The sequence below is a fragment of the Otolemur garnettii genome, unplaced genomic scaffold (assembly GCF_000181295.1).
Source record: "Otolemur garnettii isolate 467f Iridium unplaced genomic scaffold, OtoGar3 scaffold00034, whole genome shotgun sequence".
In the NCBI taxonomy this organism is placed as follows: Eukaryota; Metazoa; Chordata; class Mammalia; order Primates; family Galagidae; genus Otolemur; species Otolemur garnettii.
In genome coordinates, this window is record NW_003852429.1 from 9,002,635 (window position 1) to 9,009,829 (window position 7,195).

Below are 7,195 nucleotides of genomic sequence, written 5' to 3' on the forward strand. Positions count from 1 at the left end.
TGGGTGGATTGCCTGAGTTCCAGTTCCAGACCAGGCTGAGTAAGCTCAAGACCCCTGTCTTACTAAAAATAGAGAAACTAGCCAGTTGTAGTGGCTGGCGCCTATAGTCCCAGCTACTCAGGAGACTGAAGCAAGAGGATTGCTCAAGCCCAAGAGTTTGACATTGGTTGCTATGGCTATCACACCACATCACTCTATCCAGGGTGTCAGAGTGAGACTTTATCTCAAAAAACTCCCCCCAAAACAAAAAACCAAAACAAACAACAAAAAAGCCCCAAATTGCTCTTTCATTGTCTTTCAAATTAATTTTTATTTTCAATGATGTCTTATTCTTTCAATGTTTGTTGGTCCATCTTCTATCACTTTAATAAATCTAAACATCTATATATCTGATTTCTTTTTACGTTTTCACTGATTCCTGGTTCCTGATCATCGGCCCTTAGGTTGTGCTCGCTGACACTTAGGCAAGGTGGTTTCTTTCCCCAGGTGACTGGAACTCTTTACTTTGAACTGGTCATTACCACGGGTTGGTTGTTTTTGCCTCTGGGAATCCATGTGTCCTGGGTTGTGGATACATTTTTTGGAGCACTGTTTTGTAATTTTCTTTGGCTAACCTTGGCTCAGATGTTTTAGGATCTTAAATGAGTTTTTAACTTCAATTTGTCTGTTTGTGACTTGCAACCTATTCAGATGGTGTAAACTTAAACCCTGCACTTGCTTTTATTTTTATTTATTTCTTTTTTTGTGACAGAGTCTCAGTGTCACCCTAGGTTGAGTGCCGTGGTGTCATCATAGCTCACAGCAACCTCAAACTCTTGGGCTCCAGTGATCCTCTTGCCTCAGTTTTTCTATTTTTAGTAGAGACGGGGTCTTACTCTTGCTCAGGCTGAGCTCCAGTGATCCGCCTGCCTCAGCCTCCCTGAGTGTTAGGATCACAGGCGTGAACCACTGTGCCTGCGCTGCACTTGCTTTTAATAGAAGGTCCTTGCTTTAATGACTCACACAAAAAGTTCTAGTGATTTTCAGAGAGCCCTAGCCGGACCTTGGACTACCTTGCTATTCCTTTGGTGAACATAGTTCTTCCACCTCTCTTTCCATGGACTTGGGGACTTCTTAAAGGGTCCAGTTTCCTCCTCACCTTGCATAGGCCCAAGTGGTGTCTCCTGTCCCAGGTGGATGTGGACACTCTGACCCCCAGTTATTATTTCACGTCAGCTGGAGGCTTCCTCGCAGCCTGCTTTTGTTTCTAGAGCTTGGAGTTTCCCTTTCCTCTTTCGGTCAAGCTCAGCTATGCCTGAAACCTTTTTATAAAAGAAATTTCACTTTAGATTATTCAACATTTGTGTGTATTTTAAGCAAGAATGGCTCTGCATCAACTCAAGATGCTGGAAGAATGAATGAGTGAATGTTTCACTTGCAGAAGCAGATGGAGCAATGTTCCAGTGAATCTGAAGCCTCCTATTCCAGGGACACGTGTGAAGAGAGTTCCAAGTGAAAAAAATGAAGAGAGAATAGGACTTTTTACACACTTTAAATCTTAGGACAATAGAAACATTTAGCTGCCCTGCACTGCTTGATCTATGGAGGTGACTGACAAGCGAGTCCCCGTACTGTTTGCTGGTGGCTTCACACAGCAGCATTACCAAGAGGAAAGATTAAAGAATGGCAGAAAACAGGACACTCGGCCTGTTTACTTCCCCCATCCCCTATCTTCAGCGTGTCTTTGATGAGATATAGCCCCGGGCTCTTGTTTTACATTTTACGTCAGCTGCTGTTGTCAGAGGCTGGTTATTGATGCCATGCCCTGTTTTAATTCACACCTCTCCGCTAATCAATTACAGCGTTTATCCATTAATCAGGCGTTCTGACAGGGTCAATAACTGCTTTTTGCTTGTCGTGCAGGGCTGAACAGGAGCGTACTTTAAAACACGGTGTGACTTTCCCAGGCTGCTGGACTTCCGGAGCAATAAACATGTAGTGGGGGTTTCATATGGTGGGGTTTTTAATATATTCGGTCGATGGGGTTTTCTCACTGAACACTTCATTAGCAGGGCTCAATGTTAGTGAAGTGTAGACAGGTGTGCCTCTGTTTAAGAAAAACAGAAACATCAAAAGGTAATTATTCCCATCACATACCAATGACTGCATTTACCTAAAAGTGGCATTGAATCACGAGCTTCCTTCATTCTTATTAAGTATTTACAAACAATATCTTCTTGGCAATTGGGTTAGAGAACAAAGAGACTTAAAGCCAAAATGTTTGGAGCTGCTGCTAGATAAGTATCAACCTGAAATCCAGATTGAATATCCCTATCATGTGAGTCAAGAGGAAAATATTTTGTAAGCAAAAGCTGAGTTACTCTCTGTGAACTTCCTAAGGCCTGTCTTTTGCATAGAATGCTTTAAGGCTTTGTGTCCATATACACGGGTACACGCATGTGATTTATTACAACGGAATGTTGTAAATTGTCACAGAAAGGAAAACTTTTCATTTTAGAAGTGTAAGAAAGCAACAGAGGTGACAAGGCTTAAGTTTGGGTAGTTAAGTTACCATACGGAATAATGGTTACAGGTTTCAGTCATCTTTTCTATGACAGATGCACCAACATTTAATTGTTTCTCATCAAGGGTGGAGAGAAAGGACACTGGTGTAGATTTTTCAATTCTCCTACGTGTCACTTAGCTGTCCTCGCCATTGTCTGAGCCCCTTTCTCTCATCCCTTTCGTGGCAATGAGTTGTGTCATTCCCTCACGGTCAGCACTTTTGTTGTCTTTGTTTTTTGCTGTACCTCAGAAGTCCATCTTTTCTTTCATCTCCTTCCCATTCATGCATGAGGGAACAGTTGTGCCCTGTTGTGGGGATGTTCCGCTGGGTTTCAAACAGTAGGGTTTCTTTTTATTCTCTTCTAAGTAGTACAATGGGACTGAATGTCTGTTGCAGAATGCACACACTAATATGCCAGGTTATTTGGTTTCTAAGGAGTCAATAAAAATACTACATTTAGGCTCAGCCCCTGGCTTGCTTTTTCCCTGCTCGCCTTTCAGGTCTTTGGTTATAAATCTGTTTGTTTCTGATGGTAAAATATAATCTCCCATATTAAATCAAAGCATGGAATCAACACACACTCTGAGCAAAATATTCCTGGCAGTGGAGTATTTTCACACCAGGCCGGGTTGGCAGCGGCACCCTCCCTTGATAGGGGCCTGGAAACAGCCCCCAGGCTCATTATGGCAGCTACTGCTCGGAGCAGATGAAAAAAAGAATGGATCCCAAGTTGATCTTGGCAAAACTTTTCCAGTGTAAGAAGTAGCACATTCCTGCATTCAGACGAGTGCAGCTGTGATTGTTTTCATCCAGATCTTCTCGCTCATTCCTGTTTTGGGGGAGAGGCAGATGTGAGTAGAGTGTAACAGAGTTATAAACACAGACTCAAAGGCCACCACAGCAGCAAAAGGCTAAAGACATAAAAACTTAGAGATGTCTTAGGACACCTTTTCTCATATTCACAAACAGTCTTCAAAATCCTCCTTAACGAGGCCATAAAAGAAAAGTGTCCCTTGTGTACCTTGCTGGGGCATGTCGGCAGGGTCACTTGCCACCAGTATCCTATTTAAAAAGAGATTGGGGTAGTTCAGTCAAGCACTGCATTAAGAGAAGAGGCTTTGATTAATTCCTTCTCTTTTCTTTTGTGGGTCCAATAATTCCAGTAAATTTGTGATACTTTCTTCTAAGCCATTGCTGAGGCTTAGAGTTCTCCATGTGTCCTGCTGGGTGTCAGCATTTCTCGGGCCTCCTTGGCGATGGGGAAGAGGAGCGTATGTTGCAGACAGCTCTGCAATCCTTGACAAGCAAGGCTGGCCTCTAAACATGACCGTCACCTGGGATCTTGCCTTGGAAAGCACCCGCTTTCACGCTGGTGGCAGGAACAAAATCTTGATGTAGAAGAAAGAAAGACCCAACAGTAAGTAAGATCCTGCAGGTGATTTTCTGAGGATAACTTTTTTGAGCTCCTGAAGCTGCCTATGGCTCAAGAAGGACTCAAAGCCTGGACAAGTTTCAGGGATGGCTGTCAAGGGGAACAAAAGCAAGAGAAGGAAAAGTGAGGGCCGGCAATGAGAGTTTTCCCTTGGGCAGTTGTGGGAAAGTTGAAGATCCTGGTCAGGATCAGGTAGGAAACCAGATTCCATTGTCATTTGCTTTCTTTTATTTACTAACTTTCTTGTTTGGTGAGAGGCCTTCAGAGAGATGAAGGGACATTTTAGTACCACACTGTGGAAACCCAGGGGGAATGTTAATGCTTTGGGTTGTTTTAATCTAGAGGCTGGTATTAGGGTTTATTTAAAGTACTCAGTTAAAAAACTCAGTCATATACTTGTATTTTATAAGCTGATTTTGGAAATGTCTCTAATGTTTATTCATCATAAGTACAAGGTCTATTTGGCATCTATACCTTTCAGTGCTGTTGAAAAGTGGGATTTGGGTTCTGATGGACCAGAACGGCTCCCAGGGAGGTGTGTGGTTGTGTCAATCCCTTTTCCTTCTTGGTTCACTCATGTGACACATGGGGTCGGTTTGTAGGGCTGTGGCTTTTTGTCCTGTTAACCCAGCCTCTGCACGTGCGCGTGAAGGCAACATTCGCTATTTAAGAAGATAGTTTTGGGCATAGATAGATAACAACTCTTCTTTCCCAATGGAAGCCTATTTCTCAGTTGAAAGCAGTATAATTGGGTTTATTTTCATGACTTTATACATCAGATATGCTTATATAAACAATGCGAGATTTCCGAACTAATCTTAGAGTATGTTTCATTATACTCCTATTCTGCTAAAAGTTTAATAGCCAGTCACAAGTGTTTCCATAAAATCATTATTTTGGAGTTAATAAGATGTTAGACTTTTTGTTGATTTCTTTTTGGTAGTGTTTGCAGATTAGGAAGCCATTCATTCACTGAATATTATTTGTTGAACTCCTACTTTATGCCAGGCTCCTAGTATTATAATTCCATTGTTATAATTATTGATGTAACTGGTTTCTAACTTATATTTATAATGATTATTGTAAATAGTGGAAATCTCTAAGTATCCTAGTTTTTGATAATCAGCTTGAATTCTTCATAGGGGTAAACCTTCTTTCTGAAGCATGTCTTTGAATAGGATTAATTGGCCTTACCCCAGTTCTTGGAATGTTAACTGAAGTTGTGTGATTGATAGATTTCTCAAGATTTAAAGCTGGAGAGGTCTGTAGAGGCAGAGGGGTGTCATGGAAAAGACACAGACTGTCACTTACTTTTCCTCCCTGGAAAAAAGAAGAGCTAGATTCTCAATATGGTAAAGCAGCAGCACAGGCCTGGTTCACCAGTGCATCCTCCAGGATTACCCCCATCCCCAGTTCCTAAGAAATTGGTATCTATAGGGCATCGGGCATTTCTAATTTACATTATGCATGCAGAGGGGCGGGGAAATTACTTGGTCATTACTTTCTCTGCACCACAAAAAAAGAGGTATATTCAGAACCTCATTCCTGGAGAAAATAGCCTCAAAGACTGTTTAGATGTGGGAACTCTGCATACCTCATTTGCTTGTTTGCAACATAATTGCAGATTTTTTAATAGGTTCTACAGTGACTCCCCTAAAGGCTGCTTTTTCACAAAAGTCAGCATGGTAATTGCTGAGAAGAAAGAACTTCCTTAACAAAATCGAGCCTGCCCCCACATTTCTTCCAGGAGTGCAGGTTGTTTTTCAAGGTCTCAGAGGGCAGGCAGGGTGGAAGACCTTTTCATAGCATCAGAGGATCTGATCCTCTGGACACCTCATCTTCTAAAACCAAGTCAAAAAGGGAAAAAACACAAACACATCTCATCTTCCCTCAAACAAACCTCCTTCGGGTAATATCTAGGATCCAGGAAGTAGCAAAACCCGTTACCTAGCAAGTGAGCTGTTTCCTTTGAAAGACAGGCAGACAAGAGATCTGGCCAACTTGTAATAAGCGTGAGCTGAAGAAAATTGTCCTTTTTATCTTCAGTTAGATCTCACAGGGAATGATACCTGTTGGTCTTCTCTACTTGCAGACGACATTAGTATCAATATTGCACACCCCATTATACTCCTTTTAATGAGTTTTGGGATGGGATTCCCCCAAAGCCCAATAAATATAAATTGGGTCCTTCAGAATACTTCATTTAAACACAGTAATTCTGAAACATTCAAGAGAATTGTTCAGCTTTGGAGTGCTGTGAACTTCTTTCTATATAACTGTGTTCCGGAAGTTCGATAGGGCCTTGCTGTAAGAGCCTGTGAAAGCAGGATATTAAGGGCCATCGGATTGTCCTCTTCCCGTAGATCAGGATGAAGGGCCGCATTAAAAGGCCTCTCTCATCTTAAGCTGGAAACAAATAGCATTGAAAAGAATGATCTGGACTGTTTTCTCTTGTCTTTTAAAAGTGTGAACCCTAAAGAGGGGAGAGGCCTTCTTTGTGTGCTGTGGTATGCCTGACACATTGTTGGTGACCAACAAGTGTACTCGGCCATTTATATGGAGATAATGTACATGTGATCTTAGCCAAAAGGCCCTCCGCTTATAGGTCAATTACTAAACCTTTCTTCAACAGCCTTTTAGAGTGGGCTCCTTTGTCAGCCATCTGCTTGAGTATCAGTAACGCACAAGGAAAAGACGCAGGGAGTGGTGGTTGGTGGTGACGTCGCCGGGAGAGAAATGTGTCTCTGAGGTGTGGTTTCATCTGCTGGTCTGCAAGATCTGCGCCTTCAAAATGTGGATCTGTTTGGGGCTGAATGTCTTCAGAGTTTGCTGGACTTTAGAAATGCATGTAAAGGGGAAAAGGGAAAGACAGGCCAGAAGAAACACCCTCACGCTCCCTTAACCCTCAGGAGGGAGAAGCACGGCTGGCCATTGGTGAGGCACTCCTGAGCCATCGAGAGGCTTTTCCTCTCTGTCAACTAGAGAAACAGTGATTTTCTTCCATTGCTACAATTTAGGAAGAAGGGAGAGAGAGGAGCAGGGAATCTGAACACTTTCAGCCTGTCCTTGAATACTCCCCATGTGTTCTCCTGACTCCTGGGTGCCATTCTCCCCACTCACTGTTCATACTGTGACGGTGTGGTCAGTGTCCCCCCATCATACTGTGACGGTGTGGTCAGTGTCCCCCCATCATACTGTGACGGTGTGGTCAGTGTCCC